The sequence below is a fragment of the Vidua macroura genome, chromosome 4 (assembly GCF_024509145.1).
Source record: "Vidua macroura isolate BioBank_ID:100142 chromosome 4, ASM2450914v1, whole genome shotgun sequence".
Lineage (NCBI taxonomy): Eukaryota > Metazoa > Chordata > Aves > Passeriformes > Viduidae > Vidua > Vidua macroura.
The window spans coordinates 36,876,083-36,899,277 of record NC_071574.1 but is presented as its reverse complement, the minus strand read 5'-3'; positions in this window follow the sequence as shown (position 1 = coordinate 36,899,277).

Genomic DNA, 23,195 nt, shown 5'->3' with positions numbered 1-23,195 from the left:
GAGAAGCTGATCTATAAGAGGAAAGCCCACTTTTAGATTACAGGATCTGTTTCCAGCCGATACATGAAAATTCCCAGAGGAGATATCGTCTCCTTTCTGTCCATCACCTTTGCTCCCTTCCTCCAACAGTACATGTTGTTTCTATCACCTATAAATGCATGGTGCCAAAGACCCCAGAAAGGTGCATTTTTCCTCTGCTAACCATTTCAAAGAAAGGAGTTTTGATTATCATGAAAGACTGAAAAGAAAACCTATAATAGTAAAACTATTCCAGTTATTTCAAATGTCCCATTCTGCTTTAAATACTTTGGGGGCTATGGAAATGTCCGTAGAAAACTTTGAACAAAAATCTTAGGAATGGAATCTCAATTGAGAGGAAAAATTCATTCTAAAGGAGTTTCTAGTGTTGCTGAAACAATTTCTTTACTGCAGCTTGAAATTTGATTGTTTTTCTGAATACTGATAAGGCTGTGGTAAGCAGAATCTGTCTACACAAAAGGGAAAAAGTCACATTTATTTCCACCTGGAATCACATTAATGTTGGTTTTTAGAGGACTCATTTGTCCTTGTGGTTGATATTTCTGTGTCTGAGAACCTGGAGGTTTTGAGTTTCAGGACAGGACTCAGGCAGATTTATGCCTGAAGTTGTCCGTTAAACAGGAAAGGGAAATAAGGACAAACAACATTGGAAAAGAGCACACAAGATTTTTCTGGATGAGATGGCCAAAGAGCTGAAGTGGTAATACTGATTTTATCCTTTCTACCAGTTTTCCAGAGGTATTCCTAATGGAAAGTGAGCTGGATAGCTCTACTTGCTTTGTTTCTCTCCTAAGAATAATTTGACATCCAAGGGGGAAAAAAGAGTACAAACAAAAAAATGTGGAACGACCCCAGTACATATCAACCATATTCATAGCCTAGGGATCTGCACTGCATATACCAGTCACAGAATATTAATTTATGCATTCCCTTGAGCTGTTGGAGCATCTCTTAGGCAATGCATCCCAGGTGTTTCATGTTCACTGTTCATCTCTGAAGTTTAGGTTGGTGTCCTATCTTGCCACAGAGTCTCCCCACTTACTAAATTATTTTTGTGCTTTCTAAAGGTCAGGTCTCTGTAGAACATGAAAGAAAATACTGATTTTCTGGGAAAGAGTGATCCCATTGAAAGCAGCAGAATAAAGTTCATAAAAATTCCGCTTCATTATGAGGTATAGCTGCACAAATGTTTCAATTGGAAATTTTGATGTTTGCTCAACAATTTACTTTGAAAACTGAATTTTCAAGGTTAAAAATAACAGCAATATTTACAATTCTCCAAAAAATTAAAATCTCAGATTTTAATACTCTCTAAAATCATATTCGCAATTTGATATTTAATAGATGAACTTAAATATCTTATATTGAACAGATTAATCCTATCAGCAATTTCATCCCAACTCTATTTTCCCTCCCCACAATTTTATTTTATAGTATGTTAAATATATATATTTATAGAGCCTATTTAGTGCAATAGACCAGAAAGGGAAATGATGTCTAATTAAGTTGTTCCACCACGTAAATGCTTCTAATAATTTATACATCAAAAGTAGAAAAATTTTAACTATAATTACAGCTGCTGCAAGAATATTTTATCCATCAGAAAATGATGTGCACAGTGATGGCCTAGTGAAGTTAAATACTATAAATAAGAAAATAATTCATGACAGAAAGTTCATACATTTTCATTTTCTCTTTTAAGAAGATTGCAGTAGAAAAAAACCCAAAATCTGTGCTATGAAATAATTCACTTTTCAGCACTATTAATTCAGTTTACTCTGGCATGAATACTGATGCTTTTCAGAGCACACCATATCTAAGACAAATCATTTCAAGGGTGAATATGGGAGAGATTTCATTTATTAGATTTCTCCTGTTTCCTTTAATATCTCTTTTGGTAGGGAGGATCATCTAGGCTTTGTTTCAGATCAGAGCTTTTTACTCTTAGTCTTCATTAGTGATGAAAATCTGGAGACCTACTACATATTCATTTAATATAGAATAGAATTATTCATGCCTGAGACAGAGAAGTGAAAAAAAAAAAAAAAAAAAGAGTGAAAGCAAACCTCCCTACTAAAAAAGGACATTAGTCATTTCTCTTTGTCATTTTTTTGGCAGCTGATGTTCTATATTTTGTAAACCATTCAATCTAAAACAACTGAAGCTGTAAAACTAATGTAGCAGGTCAGGGAAAAAAGCCAAAGCCAGGTCAGAGAATCTCAACCCATGTCACCAGTCCAGTCAGTCTTGTGTCACATCACTTACCCTTCATTTTTCCATGCTAATTTATCAATAGCATTGCTTCTAAGGAATATTATCCTCTACAGGCTTTCAGAAGCCATTGCTCCAGTTATATAAGAACTGGAAGTTTTGGATACAAAAGGAGTAAAGAATTTTCTCAAAAGAATTTTTTAGAAAGAGTTTGTAATAAGAGGATATAACAGAACTACTATTCATGTCACAGGAAGCAAGAAGAGTAGCAATGAAAAACAAACCAGTAATGTGAAGCAAGGGAGATAAAGGACAAGAAGCAGTTATTAGTTTAAATATGTGAGGCAAGACCCATTGTTAAAAATGTTGCAAAGGGTTTGAATTTGATTCTGCAAGAGATGAAGGCAAAACCCCCATAGCTGAGCAGAGAGGTAAGCGTAGAAGATGATGTATCAAGTATTCACATTTTAGATACAAAGAAAGAAGGGACAGATTGCCCACAAGGACATGAACAGAGAGGAGGAAATGGTGAATTCTGATTAAAAAAATGGTAAGAAGGCTAACTGAGCTTAAAAAAAAAAAAAAAAGCGCCAAGAATTGCAAAGAGCAGATTAGCCAGAGCAAAGAAAACAGTGAAGCTCATGTATAAAAAATACTAGTCATTGATCTATTCCTACTGTACTCCTTTTGTCATCTTTCAACCACAACACCAGAATGGCAGCTGTGCTACTTTCAAATGCAAAAATGTTACCACTGATTCCTCGAATTTGCACTGGCACATATAGAGAAAGGTTCTGCTCACACTGTCTTTAAAGCACTTTAGAGAACAGAAACTTCACATTTTCTGTAACAGCAACTAAGGACTGATGAATGCAACAAGGACATTTTATGGAATGACCTCCATCCCACTAGCACAAAAATAGTACTTAATAGAGATGCCTTTCTCCAAACTTACAGAATATTTATCTACACATTTCAGACCAAAATACAAATACTTCTTGAGCATCTTACCATGCAACTCTTTCTGTGATTCATTGATTTTGTTTGGAATGCATTACCTGGTATTAGACTTAATACAGAATGAAACAAAAATGCCATTCTAAAGGTCAACTATCCAAACTCAAAAGAAGATTTTAGAGATGGGAATTAAAACCAGACATATTAAAAAACCCTCTCAACATTATTTATTTTTACATGCCAACTACATACAGCAAAGAAAAGCTCACTCTCAATTTGACCAAGTTTAAAACATATTAAAGAAGAGTTCATTAAAATAACCAGGAAAAAAAATCTTTTGTACATGAAACTACAACGCCATTTACTTGTAAAGCCATTAGCACATTTAGGAGTGCTTCTGACTAAATGATTCCTTTTTCTAGGCACTTTACAATTTATGATTTTCATTTTTTTTTTCACATATAAAATTCACATACTCCTTTTGTTGCTAACTGCTAAGATATAAAAACAGGGAGTTCCTAACAGCCATCTAGTGGCTCTCAATTGGATCAATATGTCAGAAAAATGCTTTTCTTTCAAACAAGATGAAATAATTAACACTGCATATTCCAAACAGTTTCTATTTATATTTCCTGTGAAGCATCCAATTCTCTCATGAGATGCACGACTCCTCCGGGTGATATTAAGTTCAGCTCTGGGTTCAGCAGAAAGCTGTTCCTGAACCTGAACACTGGCATAAGACTGAAGTGGTATCTACGTGTACACTGTAACAGTATAATCTACACAGTGATCTATTTCAGCACAAATTTCCACTTTTGAAGTAACATGTTAAGAGTAATTCTTCAGGACATTTCTGGAATAAGATTCTCTTGTTCACAGATGTGGAAGCTGAACTTGTACCCCCAGAAAATGCAGTCTATATACAGCAATGAATGGGAAATGACCAAAGCCCAGCTGGACTGATCTACTTTATCATTTATTCACATTCTGTTAGATGATAAAACTTTTAAACTAAAAATAGCAACGGGTCCACTTGCTCAATAGATCAGAATCTCTTGTGCATCAGTGTAATGCAGAGAATTTATGATTTCATCAGTTTTAAAAGATGAGGAGATAATTATTTCTAATTTAAAATGAACATAAAAAGTGAACAGTAAAAGTGAAGCTCTACAGATGTTAATTTTATTTCTGTATCCATATTTCAGCTCTTTGACATTCAGAATAATTTAATATTTTCTAGGTTTTAGGGCCAGGCAAAATCCTGGGAACCCTTAATTGTAGTTTATAGCTTTACTTTAAATAAACATAGCAAGGGATTTCTAGAAATGTCCAAATTTCTGAGTTTTTCAAAAGTCTTTTGTCCTACACAGAAAAGGAGATGTCTTTTAAATTCCTACCATTAATTGTAGGCAAGTAAGAAAAGTTGCCTTTGGGTTTGGGGAAACGTCTTGACATTTCCCTGCAAATATTAAAAGACAGCATTGCATGCAATGCAGAGACTTAGTTTCAAGAGTCTCACTAGACTCTATGGACATCTACTGTGCAAAATACAAGCAGGTAGATAATGACACATGGTAGAGTTTAGTAATGAATAATACACTTTCCTTGGAATTTTTGACCATTTAATAAAAGACACAAATCCTTATGAATTTCTAAAGTGTGATTAAAAAGGAAAAAAAAAAAAAAAAAGCCTTCGTACCTTTCTGGAAACTTAAGGGATTTAATTATCAAGATATGAAAATATAATATTAGATTAACAAAGAGTCGTCCAAAAGCATTACAGCATCAGAATATGATTTCTTAAAAGCTGGACTAATATAATCATCAAAGTACTGCATTCCTAGCTGGATCTTTTCCCTGGAAGCTAAGTGTCTAAAGATACCTGATGGACATTTCCTTAATGTGCCCTATCAGTCTGTCATATAATTGACATGCTTCTTTCCCTTTAAATTAAACCAGATTTATTTGGCGATGTAAAAGCCTCCCACCTTTCTGTCAATATATCTCTGCACACAGCAACAGTGAAGTTAAAAGTTTCCAGTCTGGTTAGCTATGAGCAGATACAACAGAGTGACAGCTTTTTTCTTGAACATAAAATTCAAACCCTGAAGAACTCTGGCTTCTTTTTTTGTATTTCTCTCTCTATATATATGTGTGTGTGTGCCTTATATGTACATATATATACACACATATATATGGGTGTTGTACACACAAAAATATGTATATATGTGTATATCAAATATTCAGTAAGAGGAACAAGTTTTAAACAAATAGAAATATGAGATGAGCATTTGTGAGGTGAGACCTCCAGCAACCCATCTGCTGAGATACATAGAAAGAAAATTGACTGGCTAATGGACTTAATAATATTATAAAAACTACATCAAAAACCTGAATTGGTGGACAGAATGCCTTGCAATAAAGAGAAACAATTACTAATGCACTTTCAGCCAATCTCTTTCAAAGTGTAACATTTAGGGATTGAAAAATGCCTGTTGTGGTGAGAAATTTTGTTATATCATGGCTCCAATATAGGCTGTGTTTAAAGCCCATTTAAAACTAGTTCACTAAAAGTAGTGAACTTTTCAGTTGACTTCAGGATTTCAGAGAACAGTGTACTTGTGTACTTTGTTGAAAGAGGAGAGACACAAAAAAATCCTTTTTAAATTTCTGTCATTAAACATTAGAAATGTAACTGTACCAAACTAAGTGTTTACAAGTTAATATTTTAAGGTAATGATTTCTATTATCTATAATTTTGACAAAACAGAATCATTAAAGATGAAATTTTCCATCTGAGGTTACTTTAATTTGTTCTACCTTGATTTTAGCAAAAATAATTTAGGGAAAATTGATTTTTCCCTAATATTAAAATTAATTCTTATTGATGATAGATTCTCATCAACTATTAAATGGAAAGCTGTAAAAATTCTGTGCTTTCAAAGCATGCATTTAAAATATAGCAGGGAATATAGAAATAATAAAATATAAAATATATATAAATAAAATATAGAAATCATGAGCTAGCTATGCCTGTGGAAGTTTGCCCAAATTGTCTGCTTTTAAAATCATGTTTAGAAAAGTGTTTATGTGTTTATAAAAGATAGCTTTACTGTAACTGATAAATTACATTTGTACCATGAATGTTTCAGACAGAGGCCATCGGATATTTTCTTCGCAGCATCTGTGGATCATGTATGATCCAAGTCTGCTTGTTGACACTGATAATAGGAGCCAATCTCAGACTCAGTTCTTCCTTTTTCCTTTCCCCCCCAATCTCAGCTTCCCGAGAACAAACTTGGGTTTCTAGCAACAACACAAAACCACACTCACAATTAAATCAGCTGAATGAGAACCTGTAGAACGAAATAATATTCTTTCCTTAGATATTGAAGTGCTATGTATTAATGAGCAAGTTACTTGAAATACATTTCTCTTGGATGGCCATTATTAAGGTCATATAATTAGTGATCACCTGATTTCTGACCTATGGACCCAATATGCAAACCTACTGAATAGTAAATGCTGCAGCAGAAAGTCAGCAGGGGCTTTGCTTTAAGCCACTGTACCATGGGGCTGTTGGGAATGCTAAGTATTCCGGCAAGCAGGTCATGGGGGGCTCAGTTTGTCAACCAAGCTGAGTGGCACTTTGACCTTCATCTCCATGTATGACAGAATATGACAGCATGTCACCTTCTCATCTTGCAAGGTGATCTAAAAGTAAATATTTTTAAAACAAACAAAGCAGGGATGTTTGCTGTAGAAAAGCAACACAAGGCAGTGTCAGAAATTCCGGAATTGAAATAGGTTGGTACAATGCAAATGGTATTACAGAAAAGCAAAATTGAAATTGACAACTTCATCTGTTGACTCGAATCCTGCTTTAAGTCTTTAAATCTCTCTAAGTAAAGCAAATTAAAAAAAAAAAAAAAAGAAAAGGAAGTAAAGCGCCCTGAGCATTAGAATAATGTGAAGTTGTACTGAATGATTAACAATCTATATGTTATTTCCTTCTTGAAGTTCATAATTAATTCATCAATGGACTAATCAAAAGACAAAAAAAACTCTATTCAACTCACTTTATTCTAGGATTTTCTAGTATATAGAAGGAAAATTGACTTTTGTTCTTCTACCTATTATCCAGAATAATATCTGGAAGAATTTTAGTTCTTATTCAATTGCTTTTCACTCACACACATTTAAACATAGTATAAAAGACTGATGCAAATACAGAAGTTTAGTTAGCTTTATTACTTTGTTAGCTAATTCTGCTTATAGTGGTGGTTATAGAAGTTCAACATGCATCAGATTCAATATGAATCAGATTCAACATGTTACTTGAAATGACATTTGCATTCCTACAGTAATGAAAGTGAATTAATTTTTTTTCTCAATAATAATTATGCTCACCTTTCCAGTCTGGGCTCAGAGAAAATTTTGTGGATATGCATAAACAGCTTTCCTTTCCTTCAAAAGAAAGACTAAATTTTGGTTTTCCTGTGGCTTTTATCTTCTCTTCTTGATATACTCACAATTACCATCACAATACCTAAGATCCCTTGTTTTCAGGGAATGGGGAAATACAGACTGCCATTATATGTTTTTTCATTACTCAGCTTGCTGAGTTAACTGCTAAGTTGCCTGTTACTCTTTAGCTGGTAGTTTTTGAAACTGTGATAATCTGAGCAGGATCATTTTTTTCACTGTTTAAACTTCAAAACTTGAAAAATTTGCAGATTCAGCATGAAGTTTGGTTAAAATGAACAATTCTTGCCCATTCTTGTAAAAAAATATAAGCTATTAATGATTTTCAAAGACTTCTGACAAAGCAGATTAATCCAAACATAGATTCATAAAGAAATCTCAGATTACTGGAAGTAGCAGAGTATTGCATTTCACAGGAATGATTAGGAAACATTCCATTTGAGGCAGATGATGGCATTTATGTGATGTGTGCAAACCACTACTCTGTGTTCATACTGTGAATTTCCTTCAGAAAAGGATGTACAAAAGGAAACCACATAATTGGTAAGGCTGCAAGTCAAATTTAATCAGGTCATTAGTTCAGAAACCCAATGGAGAGCTTAATTAGATATGAGTTATCTAATAATTGTGAGTGTCTCTGAGGTACATTTGTTTGGACATCTATTATGAAGGGTCCCTATCATTGTTCTGACCTTACAGCTAAACTAAGGAACAACCCCTTTGAGTGCTATATTGGCTTCCAGCTATCTACATATTATATCATATTATTAATGTGGATGTCAACAGAGATGAGTTCTTTGTAAAAATTCTGGCAAAATTTTAGTGGTTGTATTTCCTGTTTTCACGTATGCTTAGCTTGAATAAGTTTGATACTACATCTTTGGATGTCTTGAAATCTCAGATACTCACTGGTGTTCCTGGCTAATTTGGCTTTTCACTCTGATTTGAGATAAAACCCTGGACTCTGTCTACACTAAATACATCCAGGCATAGCACAGTTTCACCTTGCTTTTCACTAACACTTCTCTTTCTGACATAAAATCTATCTTCAAACCTAGAACACTGACAAATTTCAACACAGTAGGTATGAGTATAAAATTATAAAATATGTGCCATAGCTTTTGTATAGTCAGCTAATATATTTCTGCCTTTTGGGCTCTGAATGTATCTTATCCAGTATCCACATCTGTCAGTACAAGGAAGAACACACAGTTATCCTTCTAGGAAGAGTAAACAATACAGGCACACTATGCATTTAGATTAAAAATTACTTGTAGAACTAAAGGTAGAAATCTATTCCCATATTTATGGTAAATATCAAAATAAATGCCTGATATTCTGCACTCAAAATTGCTATGTCAGGAAAATATGCTTGTGCTACTTACTGTCAAATATAGACTTGGGAATGAAAATGAATATTTGTAAACATTAAATGCAGTATTTTTCTTCCTACAAGTACCCAGAACTATAATTAAATTTTTCCCAAAAGACATATTTATGAATAGATTAGACAAACATTTGTCACTGTAGCAAGTAGGTATGAAAGACCTTTCAAGATTTTCAACAACAACCAGTTTCTCTCTTTCTGATTTTACATATATCTTAATTGGAAAATTTTGTTTGTGTTTCATCTTCAAGACAGTTAGTGTATTTTAATGAAGAAATCATCTCAGAGAAGGTGCCTGAACAGAAAGCTTCTCATGATCTGGGTGGCACTGTGGACAGAGGTACCAAAGGCTTGTGTTAGTCCAACAATATTTACTGCACTGAAAATTAAAAGGAGAAAAAATTGAGACTGAAAGGAAAAACAATAGGACAGTTTCCCTTAAACCCAGATGAGATATTATGAAGAAAATATCAGGCTGCAACTTATTTCAACTTCTCTGTTTAAATCAATACAGGAGTATTTTGTCTTTGCAGTGATAAGACAGGAAGATTCAGCCTTTCTATTGCTCTCAAGGCAAAAGTCATAGGTCAAAGTATAATGAAAAACTATCTCCTAGCTCTTTCTAGCCCTTTTTTTTTTCTTATTCCCCCCACTCCTAAAGATGAATCCTCAATTGATGGTCTCAGAACCTCAGATTATCTGTCAGAGAGAAAAAAGCTGTCTCAAACAGCGAGGACCTCTAATCAGATATTGACAGGTAAGATGTTCCGACTGATAAAAATAGATTTAAAATCCAAAATGGCATTTTTTTTATTAGAATCATGGCCTAAGTGTTAAAGTCATGATATAAGATAAATTATACAGTCTAAGTCTTCCAATCAACTTATTAGCTTCCCTAAATATAATGAATATAAATTTCCTACTTAAGCCAAGGTCAAAAAAAACACAGATCAACAAAATTCTTCATATTTTCCTCTAGATTGATAAAAAAACATTTCTTCACAATATAAACAACTTCTACCTGTTTTGAAAAACTTGCACGTTTCAAAGTTATATAGACAAATAGGAAATACTGAAAGAAATTATCATACTCTACATTTAACTATATAGTATATCATTCTAACTGAGCACAGTGTAATATTTAACAGCTCACTTAATGAGATTCCTATAACTAGAAAGCACTACTCAGCTTCAAAACTCAGTTAAGGCTTACTTAAATTAATGCAGTAAATTATGCATTCCATAGAGTTATGTTACGTAGTAGAAAAGAAAACATGAGTTAACAAGAATTAAACTGTCACCAACTAACTGTAAAAAATTAAATACAAATGAAAATAATTGTATCCACTGAGAAATAGATAGTTTTAATGTAAATCCAGCTTGAACTGATAGGTAAACAATTCACAATTTATAGTATAGTGCCACTAATAAATGCTATTGGTTGAGGAAGAAAAGAGAGAAAAATGTCTTCAAGTTAACACCCTGTATGACTTCAGTGTTGAATCAAAGTAATTTAAATTCATATAAAAATATTGCCCTTATGGTGATGGTGACCTTGATGCTGTTTTGTTAGAGCATTTAAGCCTCTGCATTAATTATTTTTGTAAAAGCATAGAACACTTTAAAAGAAGGGAAAAAAAAGCCCAAATTAAAAAAAAAAAAAAAAATCATTTATATATTTTCCTCATATTTGGCTTTGGATTCCAGAGGACAACAGCCACTATCCAAGGGGAGTTCATAAAATCTGCTGCAATGTAGGAGAGAAGGAGAGATGGGAAAGGAAAGCTACCATTTTTGTACAGATACATCACTTATGTGCACAAAGAGTTCCAGCCCAGGAAACATCCTTCCCACAGGATGATGACAAAAAGTCATTGTTGGAATGATGCAATATCAGGCAAGGTTAACATAAAGTGCTGTATCAGAGAGAATGAGTGTTGAAGGAGGTGGGTGGGTTGTGCCTGGGATGGAGGTGTGGTCAAACAGTGCGGTGCAGAGAGCCCAAAGTGTGAATAGCAGAGTGTTTATAATAGATGTGCAGTAATGACAATCAAATAAGAGATGTAAGACATCTTGGGTATCTTGGGTGCTCTTTGATGCATATCTCAAATACCAGAATACAGGAGAAATGAAAAACACATAGATTTTTGTGAATGAGTTTAAAAGTATTGCTAGAAAAAAAAGAGAATACAAAAAAGTAAGACGAAGCTGGCCTCTGCACTCATGGCACAAAATTCAATGTAGATCAGTATCTTAAAGCCATATTTACCAGACTAGTGCTGAGACTAAATTACAGCCACGATTTGCTTTTATAAAACATTTTGGGAAAGTGTATTACAGAACACTTGGAAATGTAAAGGAGAACTTTGTTTTGGATTATTGAAGCATTTTCAAAGTGCTGTGGCCATGTAATCTAATTCACATGAGAATGTGACTCATTGTCACCTGAGAATATTTCTAGTTGTATACTAACTTTCCTCTAACTGTTAAAATTGTAGGCAAAATAGACACCTACATTTTCATGCAATGATGTACTAACTCAAATTCAGTCCTTGTTAAGGTAGAATACGATAAAATTAACCCAACCTTTTCAATTCTATTAAAAAAAAAAGTTTTGGTGTAAATACTGTAAAATCAATCAAAAAATTTAATGTTCTGAACAATTCTTAGATAGTTTAAATCAAATGTGCATACCTGTATTGCATATGTATAGAAATTGAGGTCACAGCTACAAAAGTAAAAATGCAAATGAAGTATCCTTTCACTTATTAATATACAATCAAAACAGTATAATGAAAATCATCGGAGCTAAACTAATAATAATAATTACAACTAATAATAATAATAACAACAACAAAACACATCCTATTATGAGATTCTAGCCTGTGCCAGTATTTAGCAATTTCAGGAGAAATGCACTCACTCCAGTCTGCTTACAACATCCAAATAAAACCTTATCAAGGTAAAGAAGTCTTTCCCACACAAGCACAGAAGACATTTACCTATATTCTCACTACATTTCTCAAGTTTTTTTTATTTTATTTTTACTATCAAAACAATTCTGGCAAGGCATGACTTGTAATTTACTGCATATCCAAAATTTAGCTAGGCCTGTGCCTTTTCTCTTGTAATACTCACAAAGATTTTATCAGCTTTGACTGTTTATAGGCCTTGTTGATAGAAGAACCTCTTTATAAGCAAAGAACATCAATTAATTAAATCTCAAGAACATCCATTTTAAGCAGAAAAATGACATCTGCTTTACAGATAGGGAATTTCATGAGTTCACAGAAGTAAAACAAGGTCATATATGGTCAGGTGTGGAACAGCCACTGAATTAAAGGTTAATCTCAAACTGTGGCAAAGCTCATGTTAAATTGAGAGGAGACAAATTTTACTGCAGTTTCCAGATTCACAGTGCCAGGCACTAACTTGTAATTACAAGGATTTTGAACTAACATTGGCTTGGTCTTTTTTCTCCCAACACAGATAATTTCCATGTTCTTTAAAGTTTGCTCTCTTTTTCAGATCAATTACCCCCAAGCATTTGGTTAATCAGTAGATACCTGCTCTGGCTCTCTCTACAAAGCAATGAACTGTCAAATGAACTGCATAATTGCTACTTCCTGATCCTAGCACTGTTATGCTCTAGTTCTAATTTTGAAAGATTTCCTTTAGCACTTTACATTTACAGTCCAAGGTACACCATTTATAAAATGATGTATCGTTTAAGCAGCAGTGTGCTTTTCTTTCACTTGAAAGCACATAAACTTTTTTGGATATATTGAGATTCCAAAGGCAATTGTATCATTGATTTCAATTCACTCAACTGTTTTGATATTTAACTCAAATTTTGTTTTCATTTAGACATATTTTTGTAGCCTTATTTTCTGTTTCTTCCCAAATCACGTATGTTGCCTATTTAATTAATAGATTACCTCTACTAAGATTTGTATCTTCAGGTAAATACTAACAATGTGAATTCCTCTCATGTATAGAAATTGTCATTTCACTGGACAAAACTGGGTTTTATGTATGAACAGTTTTGTAAGGTTTTAAGACATGAGCATGGTTTGGAATGCTCTTTAGTAATAACCCCACACGGGCAGGGTTATTGAGTTCCAAACACTAATTTTCTATCTCCCAGACTCACATTATTAGTGTACCATGCACACCAGTAAGCTCCAGTGTTTCATTATGTTCACTTGCATGATATACCATGGCTTCTCACTGCACAGTGTATAGAGGTGATTGACAGTCAATCTGACACCTGTACTAGCACTGGATGGCTCTTCTCTCCTTATTGGCATTATCTGAAACCCCACCAGCGGGTTTCAGCTGGAAAACAGCGTATAGACACTTGCTTGTATTCTCCTCTAAGTAGATGAGGCTATTAACCTGGCTCCTTTGTGTAGATGATAAGACTGAGGTCTGTACTCAAGCAGAGTGTCTAGTTAATTGTGCAGTGAAAACATGCTGCTAAACACCAATATCAAAGCCACTTGCAAACCCCAACCTAATTTTTCTCACTTCAGCTAAAGGAACTAGAATTGTTTTAACTCAGATCCTGACAGCAGAAAGGAGTAAGTAAACAAATAGAAGTAGGTTTTAGCTTTCTTTTAAAACCAAAAGAAACAAAATAAGCTTTTCACACTTTCACACCTTCCAATAGAAAAAAAAAATAGGTGGCATACATAAATAGTACAAAAAGATTGCAAGTGCATTTACTTAATTAAAAATGAGGGCTAGTTTATAAACCAGACTTCAATTCAGCTCAAGCAAATCCAAACTAATTAGAATTGGTGTATTTCCTGCATTTATATAAGGCCCTGGATTGATCTGAAAAAATCCTTACTTATGATCTCTGCATGTGATGTATTACATGATATAGCTATTGGCCATATTCTTTTGACAAATTTTAAGCAGAATTCTCCCTTAACCATTATAAAATGTTCTATTATGGAAAAATAATGGTTCCATATGACCAGACCTTTCAAGAAGAATTGGAGATTATTCTTTATTTATTTTCCTTGGGCAACTCCTTATTCTCCACAGCAACTCATTGTATCTTTGGCCTCAGCTTATCAATTTCTTCTGGACAGTGCTATTTTTTGTCTCACCTTCATAGACTACTCACTTGCAGGAAGCAACAAACTTATGAATGGTGGCACAGGCATGGTTTAACCTTTCTCAAATTAATATTGCACTTGGGTTAAACTTTTCTCTGTGTAAACAAAGCCATATAGTGTTATTACTCTTCTATGAGCTACTTAAGCTCTTTTTCTTTACACTGGCAATCAAATCTTTTCTTCTCCTTTTTTTTTAAATAATGTTAAGTTGGCAATAGTCAGAAGTAAGTTCAACAAAGACAATAACAAAATGAAATTTTCCCATAGTTTTTTAGCATTTAGAAAAGCCATTCTCACAGATGCAGCATGTGTCACAGCACCAGGGTACCCAGAGCTCCAATTGGCTTACAATGATTTATTATAAACAATAATTCTGTAACCTAGCAGTTGCTGGAGCAAGGCTGTGCTTGAGGCCTTTGCACATACATATTGGAATTAATGAAGCAGCAGTTTATGCTGTTGCAAACAGCTGGGGGTGCTTAACTTGTTTTCCTCTACAGAACTTTTGGATTTCATTTGTTTCTGGCAGTTATGGAATGCAATAAAAGGAAGAATGGTGGATGAAGAGAAATGGAACTATGTAAAACAGCAAAATCGAGACCTAGGTCAACAAAATATGCTCCTCCGATAACACAGATAAATTTGTTTTCATATTTTACATTGTTTTTGTTTTATCAGTTCTACTTTCCCCCAAAATGCTGCATTTGATATCAGTGAGATTAAAGATAGCTACACATATATCTGCAAAATATATTAGGCAGCAAGATACAGATCTTCCCCCTTTTGCTGATCAATTCTGCCTCAGAACAATAAGGAAAATAAAAATGGGATTTTAGCTGAGATGGCATGTTCTTAATATGATTCTATTGTTTCTAGACCTGTGCTATTATTGTGTCCAAGGCTCTTAAAAACCTTGGAACTGCACTGTGCTGTGAGGATATGACACCTCTGGTTTGCACCTTTCCTGGATTTTTTTTTCCTCCTGAAGCCACTATTGCAGATAAACTGTACTCACAACAGGAATTTGTGATGGTTACTGTGGGCAGCCCCACAGCTCAAGTGCATTCTCAGGGCAGCTGGTATATTCTCACTTTTAAAGTTCTCATAAAATAAAATTTAAAAGAAGAAATAACGGGGCAGTAAATGTAAAACAGTGCACCTGAGAATGGATTTTAGTATCCAGTTGCTGAAGAACATCCAAACAGCCCTGAGCTGCTGCTGCAGAGCACTCATTAGGATCAGAAAGAGGGAGGCAAAGACGAGAGTTTCAGCAGCTGAAGGGAGGTTGAAGGGCAGCTGCAGAAACTGGAACGTGTGTGATGCTTCATGCAGAGACTGTGGGATGTGCAGCTGTTTAATTCTCTATGGAACATTCCTGTTCTCATGAATATTCTTTTATTCACTGTATCTCCTCCAAAGGGTTTGGCAGTGGCACATCACAGGATCCTATCTAGTACTCTTCAGAGTCTAACTTGCTATCGCTTTTTAAGTCAGCTAAAGCTCTGAAATGATTGCTTATAGCTGGGGCATGTTTTGATTGCTCTCCTGTCTTCCTTAGGCTATTCAAATGAAGGCAGCAGCTGCATTTTGCCATTCACAGTCATTTATGCCTAAAGGCTCATGTTTCCTGTCAAAAGCTGGAAGCAGTCATTGTATATGATTTTTGTTCTTCAGTTTAATCATACATCACCAATGTGTTCTCACAGCATTTTCCATCAAGTAATGACTTTATTGATCCACTCTTCAGTCTTTCATCTTTCCATGCATCTAAGCACATTGTAACAAAACTTCCACTGATCATTTTGTATCTTAAATTACACATAAATACATATTATAGAGCTATTCAATAATCAGTCAGTATCAACAGGCTTACTATACAAGGACTCAAGACAGCCTTAACTGTCACTGGAACTAATCACAGCTAAAAAGAAACAGAACTAGGTTGTTACCATCTGCTTGGTGTGTTTCCCACTGCAGATTCAAAATGAAAAAAAAAAAAAAAAAAGAAATTAAAAATAACAAGCAAACCTGAAAGAAAAAGACATCTATGATCAAAACAGCAAACAAAATGACAAACATTTATTTTTTCTTAAAAATAATACTAATTCATGTGCAGCATTTTTACCTTTTAAATTTATTTTGCTTAAAACATATTTTTTGACAATTAAGAACTTTATATTCTTACGTTCTAGACATTCTGATCAAGATACACTGTAATATCTAAAAATACTTACTTTGATATACTGCCTTCTTTTTCTTTCATGGTTTTCTAAAGAATCAAATATATCTGTGTTGAAATTAAATCTTCTTCTACTGCATCCATGCTTACAGTTTCTATCCATTCTATTGCCTCACAACCCAAAGTGCTGGATTTCTAATATTGCTAATATCACTTCCATAGCAACACACGAAGATATCATAAACTTGGCATTACAGCTTCATTCCTAGATTTGGTCTAAGGTGGAGCTGATTTCAAAAAGCAGCTTTTATTAAAACATACATACACTTAATAATCAAAAGCAATTGCCATTGGGAAAGGGATAATGGCTTTCAGAGTACTCCAAATCAGTTTCATAAAAATGTTTTCCCTTTTCAACTCTGATCAAGAAAAAATAACTTGTATTGTTAGTGATGTTTAGAATATATTTCCCCAGTCATCCTTAAAGACAGAACCATATAATCACAGGAATACAATTACTGAAAAAGATAGTATTATGTTTTTCACATGCTGGATTCAGACCATTACACAGTGGATACAGCACGGTGTAAAATGAGGGCAAAATCTAGGTCCATCCTTTAGTTGCAAATCTTAAGAATGAATGCACAGAATGAATAAGTGAATGAGAAGGAATTCAATTTAAACACTGCCAAAATAATTTTATCAATAAATCTCTTTACTTTTAAGCACAAAATGTAATACATTAAGTAGAACACATATCATTTGGTCAGCATTCTGGCATGTCTTATGATATATAATGACTAGGGACAAATGGACTACACTTGTTACCTCCTGGCTGGAGTTCTAAGTGAAATTGTAAAAGAGTATAATGCAAGAAACCATATACAGTCTGTACTGCCACAGGCCTTGCAAATGGGTGAATATTTCAGAAATAAAGCATGTTATTTTAGCAATAACTAAATGTGCAGTGATTTTACTCTGTACACTTTTAATTGGCATCAGGCATGATCACAGAAGAAAATACTTCTACTCTATTGGTCTCAACACAGGTTGTCTTTGAGGTTCATCAGGGAAACAGAACATTCAGATCTCTTGACTGAAATAGCATGTAGAAAAGAAAAACCCACTTGTCTGTTTATAAGATATTCAAGAAGGTTCCTCTTACAGCTCTAGATAATAGGGCAGGCTCTGTAAAGATGAATTCAAAGTAAAAAAAAAGCAGTAAAGGAATGAAAAGCTTTCCGCAGAGACTACCTCAGAATTTTTCTAGTCATTGCTTTGTTTAGTATATCTACAACTTGTCTGAGGAGGTAAAGAACCAAGTTTCACAATACAAGGTTATTGAGGATAGTGAGGAAGGAACCAAATGTGCAAAATTTCAGGAAGGAAAAAAGACTGAACATTTATACTATAAAATGGCGGAAATAGGTGCATATGGAAAAAAATTCTGAATTTCACATACAAAACAACTAATGCTATTCTTTCTCAAGAGTGTTTTTCACTGCTTTGGCTCAAAGCTCAGGAGCAATGAAAAAAAAGGAATTGAATCAAAGAAACAATAAGGAAAAGAGCAAAGTGGAATGCATTGTTATGCTGTCAATGGAATGCATCATGCACTGATATCTTGAATACTGTATACAGCTGGATTCATCTCAGTAAATTTATGGAATAACTGGGAAAAGTCCAGAGAAAAGCAATTGGTATGGCTTAAAACTAGAATTCTTCAGTCTGAAAAAGTAGCAGTTTACAGGAAGATGAACAGCTGCAAATTATTTTTAAAGATGAAGAGAGAGAAAAGGAAAATAGTAATTAACAGCCTTCTCCAAGAAGTATGGAAGGTCAAATTAAACAAGAGTGCAGATAGAAAACAATGGTGGTGGGTTTTGCTTAATTTTTGTTGTTTGGTTCAGGTTTTTTTTGGTTTAACTTATTTGTTTGTTGGGTTTTGGTTTGTTTGTTTTGTTGGGGTTTTTTTATAATTGCATGGTCACATGTTTAATTAACCTGTGGAACTTCTTGCTGTAAGAACTTGAAGGCACTAAAATGAAGACACTGCAATCTTACATTGGTTATACCTCCCTAGAACTGAACAGTGCAAGGACTGTTAAGAAGATGAGAAAATAACATGGCTTAGTGATGATCTGAGGCGCAAACTGTGGGCTGGAAGAAGCATGCTTGTGAGCTTAGGTTAACACTGTGCCCTTGCCAATCTTTGCTTTTATAAGACACTACTGCCAGTGGGCAGCATGGCTGGCATTTCCAAAGAGAACTAATACATTTTCCCAAAGGTCACTGGATGTCTTTCTGGGCTCCTGTGAAACTTTTAATTGCTGTTACATCACATATATCCTTCTTTTTTTTTTAAAAAAAAAAAAAAACAGCAGTATGCCCCTCTACAGTGTTAGAACTATTTGTGTCAAGCTTCATGTATGCAGGAAGAATATCAAGCCATGGTCTGCACTTTTCCCTAAGGCACAGGGTCAAGCAATACAAAACTGGAGAAATACTGCAGTTTGTGCTGCCAGTACTGCAAAGTGAGAGAAAGCACACTTAGGCTGCATGCTACCCAAGAAGTGAATCCTTGTCCACAAAACCTAAAATTTAAGTTCTGCCTTACAAATTGTAACCAGAGGAATAATTCAGTAGGCAAGACAGAACCAAGCCACAGCTTCATGTTTATTTAGTCTATAATTTGTCCTTCTTCCAACATCGATTAAAGGAACTGACAACTGCTTATGTATTTTAGGAAAAAGAAACAGTAATTTTTCATTGTCAGAGATAGCATATTAATTAATTATGAATTAAAACATGATAAACAAGGATTTTAACAGTGAGAAACCTTCAGTTTAATATCTGGGTATCATGCACATGTATATATTGAAACTCACTGAACAAAGTATAAGCTAGAAAATACCCTGGAATAGGGAATTTCCACTTATGCATGTATAAGCTTAACTGCCTTGGTTTACAGTTATTATTTTATGTGGGGAAATAAAAAAATGTTGGGTTGTTTTTTTTGGTCACCATTCCTTCAAAATAAATACTTTTGCATAAGAAAGTGAGAACATGAATTATTGAGCAGGATAAAAAGGTTCTTATCCCCAGCTTCTTATTTTTGCATCTTTGTGCTATTCAACCCTTTTTCTTTTTTGTTTTTCTACACTTATAATTAAATATGTCTGTTATAATTTAGACTTGCATTTACAGACATGCAAATGGTAAAGGTGATCTTTGAATTTCAGATGCTACTTGAAGCAAACCCTATAATTCACTTCATTATATATATTCATTTAAACATGAAATCTTAAAAGATTTTTTTTTTCTATCTGCATGGATCAATTTGTTTCTGCAACTGAAATATGAAGGTATTCTGCCTAGATGAAAAAATAATACTTTTGGGGCTGAACTTCATTCTCTGTTGGGACACTATGCCTGATCTTGATTGTGTTCCAAGGAAGTTCTACTTTTACATGCTTGGGAAACGTATCAAGATCTAAACGTGACATACTGAGTACACTGATTTACTCAGCAGCTCCAGAATCATATCACTCCAATTTAAGGACAAGATTATATGCCTAAATATGACATAATTCTAGAATTTGATAGAAAACGAGTCTGTAAAGACACTCAGGGAGGTGCTGAGATCCAATACTAACACTGCTCAAAGGTTTACCACTGGTTACTGTTTTCATCAGGCACCCAGTAAAACTACATTCCTAGACATTTCTTCTTTTGCAGAAGCAAAAAACCACCAGTCATGTAACTTTAGTTTTGTGGTTCATTCACCAGAACCACTGTAAAGGACTAAAGTGATTTTGAGATAATACTGTACTTACCATATCTCCTTCATCTATTGTGATTTAAATGTTATTCTAAAATATGGAGGTTATTTTTTTACTTAAAACCAAGCAAAAAGGAAGGAAGATCACACATCTGCTTTGCAATTCTATTTCACATTCAATACAGTTCTTTTCCTGCTTAAGATGTCAAATACTGGGTCTCATTTGTCACTACTCTTTCAGCATATTTAGTTTTGTGGACAATTGTTTTACTTTTGCATATAAAACCACTGTTCTGCTACGCTGCTGAAAGGAGTTTTAAAATATAGACACATATTTTGCATGGTTGTCATATATTTACTTTCAAATGCACAGAAATAGGACTCTCTCTTCTGAATTTCAGAGAAATCTGTCTGTCTCTTGTCCTCCTCTACAAGTTAGCTACTACAGGACAGTAACAGGCTCAATGCCACAAATTACCTGAAATTTCAGATTGCCATTTAAAAAAAATGTTTTCTCACGATTGTTTAAAACATAACAAAGAAAGTAAGTTTGATTTTTTTTTTTGTTATTTCTTGAACTAATCTGTATTCTCAGTGACATAATATGTTATTTGTCTTCACCTTTTTTCTTTAATGGTTATTTGTTGCTTCTGTAATATTCAAGTGATAAGAGCATGTTTCCTGCATTTACTTGCATTATTTCATCTAAAATGCTCATGGCACTCCTTCGATTAGTAGTTGAAAAGTCCACTACAATAACTTATTTATTGTGGTATTTTCACCAGTACTGAGACAGTGTTGTAAAATGTGATGCATTTGAGACTTTCCTTCTTTTTCCTGAAGAGGTGATTTTCCCCCTCAGATAGCTCGATACCTATTCCCACTTGGTAACAAAGTGAATGAGAAAATAGGTGAGCAGCTGAAATAAAATATCCTGCAAATGAAGAGTATCCTGATGGAACAGCTCATTTAAACACCACAAGCAGATTTCAAAGCATTGGCTTTAAAAATAGACTCACACAGGATGAATAAGCTAAATATTTCAACTCCTGAAATTTATATTTGGTTTAAATATTTTGACAGAGTTTTTAGTTTAGAATGATTTTTCTCTATTTCTGTGATAATGGAAATTGTAATGAAATACTTTATCTATCTTAGTGAGAAGGCTCATCTTGTCTGACTGGCTTGTGATAAATAGTGGGAGCACAGACTGGAAAAAAATTGAACTAATAGATAAACCTACTTATAGCTGAAACCTGCTACGAATCTTGTAATTAGAAGCTCTCATTAATACAGTAGTCAAAAGATCAGGTCATTGAAAAAGTCTCCAGTTTTCTTTTGGTCAGAACAGTAATTTTTCAATATTTCATAATAATTTTTTTTTCATGTTAACCTAGTCATCCCATACACCCAGACTCCAATGATATTTTCTAACTCTGGTACAGAATCAGCAGATGAAGAGAATCTGCCCATGTAGATGAATATAAACTTAAAATTTATTTTCTTCCTTATACCGAGCTATAAAAGACACCTCTTGCCAGACAGGATAAAAAAAAATCACTTTCCATTTCAACTACTGCAATCAATAGTAAATCTTGGTAAGATAGTAATACATTTTAGATATAGCAAGTCTCACATTCCTATGTGTAATATGCATGCCTTAAAATATCTGTGGTTTAGTTTTCTTCAGTGGCTTGCATTTTTGTAAGAAATACATTCTTTCTACTAAGCATATTTTATGTGCAACATAACTATTACAAAAACTCTAAGACTGTAACTAAGCCCATTTAGTCATAAAATAGGTGTTTTGATGAATGTAAGAAAGCATGGAATGAAGAGGATAGACCAGGAAACAGCCAGCATTCTTCATTACTACTCACTTTTTTCTTTTTTCACTGAGGTCCTCTTTCCAATATCGAGGTCCAGCCTGTACTGGATCTGTGTGTGGAGAGATCTCATAGAATGCCAACATGTCAGAGGACAGCAACTGGGGATGCTCACCGTACAGTTCAATGCTTCAAAACTGACTGGTCTGATCCCATAATAGCTGGAAACATGGAGGGCTTGTTGTTCAAACAGATATGACTAAGCAAGTAAAATTCAAAATATTTGCCTTATTTTCTAAAATATTTGATATTAACATCTGTATACTTTATCAGAAATGACAGTATTTTTTTAATTTCTAACAGTAAGTTAGAAATATAAACTAACTTCTCTGTCTACCATGCTATGTAATATGCTAACATATTATGATCTGAACAAAATAATTTTAAATTGTTCTGTTCTGCCTTTAATAATGATTCACATGAAACAGGTGTGGCACATAACACAACAATTCTGACTAACCTGAAAAAATAGTGGACAGATCTTTTTGTAATCAATTCCTTCTTTTCCTAAACATAGGGAGGCAAAAGTATAAAACTTTAGTTTTGATATTAGTTCTATTTTTAGTTATAAAAATACAAAGATTCCTCAATTTTCATAAATGTTCTGATATTGTCCTTATAAACCAAGCCCAAAGTTAAATTGGAAAATTGTTCTAAATAGACTTCCAACCTTTTGGAAAACAACCAGAAAAATCCCCCAAAACCACACAAAGAAGATAAAAAAAACCCCCTAAATTAAATTGCTTATGTTGCATTATTCTGTTAATAAATAGCATAAGAACAGAAGACTTGATAAAATTGGCTTTGATACAAAAAATTAAAACTACTGCTCTTCTCAAATAATTTTCTAAGTTTTTATTATAGCTACATAAATGAAAGATGTTTCAGTGCCATATATAATACACGGTAGATGGCTCAATATATATCTTTGATGTAATAATATTAATACCTTTGTTTCCAGATTCATTCAATCATCTCCCTGATGAAAGAGTCTGCATGCTAATTTATAATCTGTCAAGAAGATTTATTGATTAAACTAGATTTGTTGCCTGTCTCTTGCCTGTTTAGAAAAAAAAAATTTGCTCTCAGGAGGAAACCTTGTGGCTATTTTACCATTAGTCATAGCTGGTTGTCTCCTACA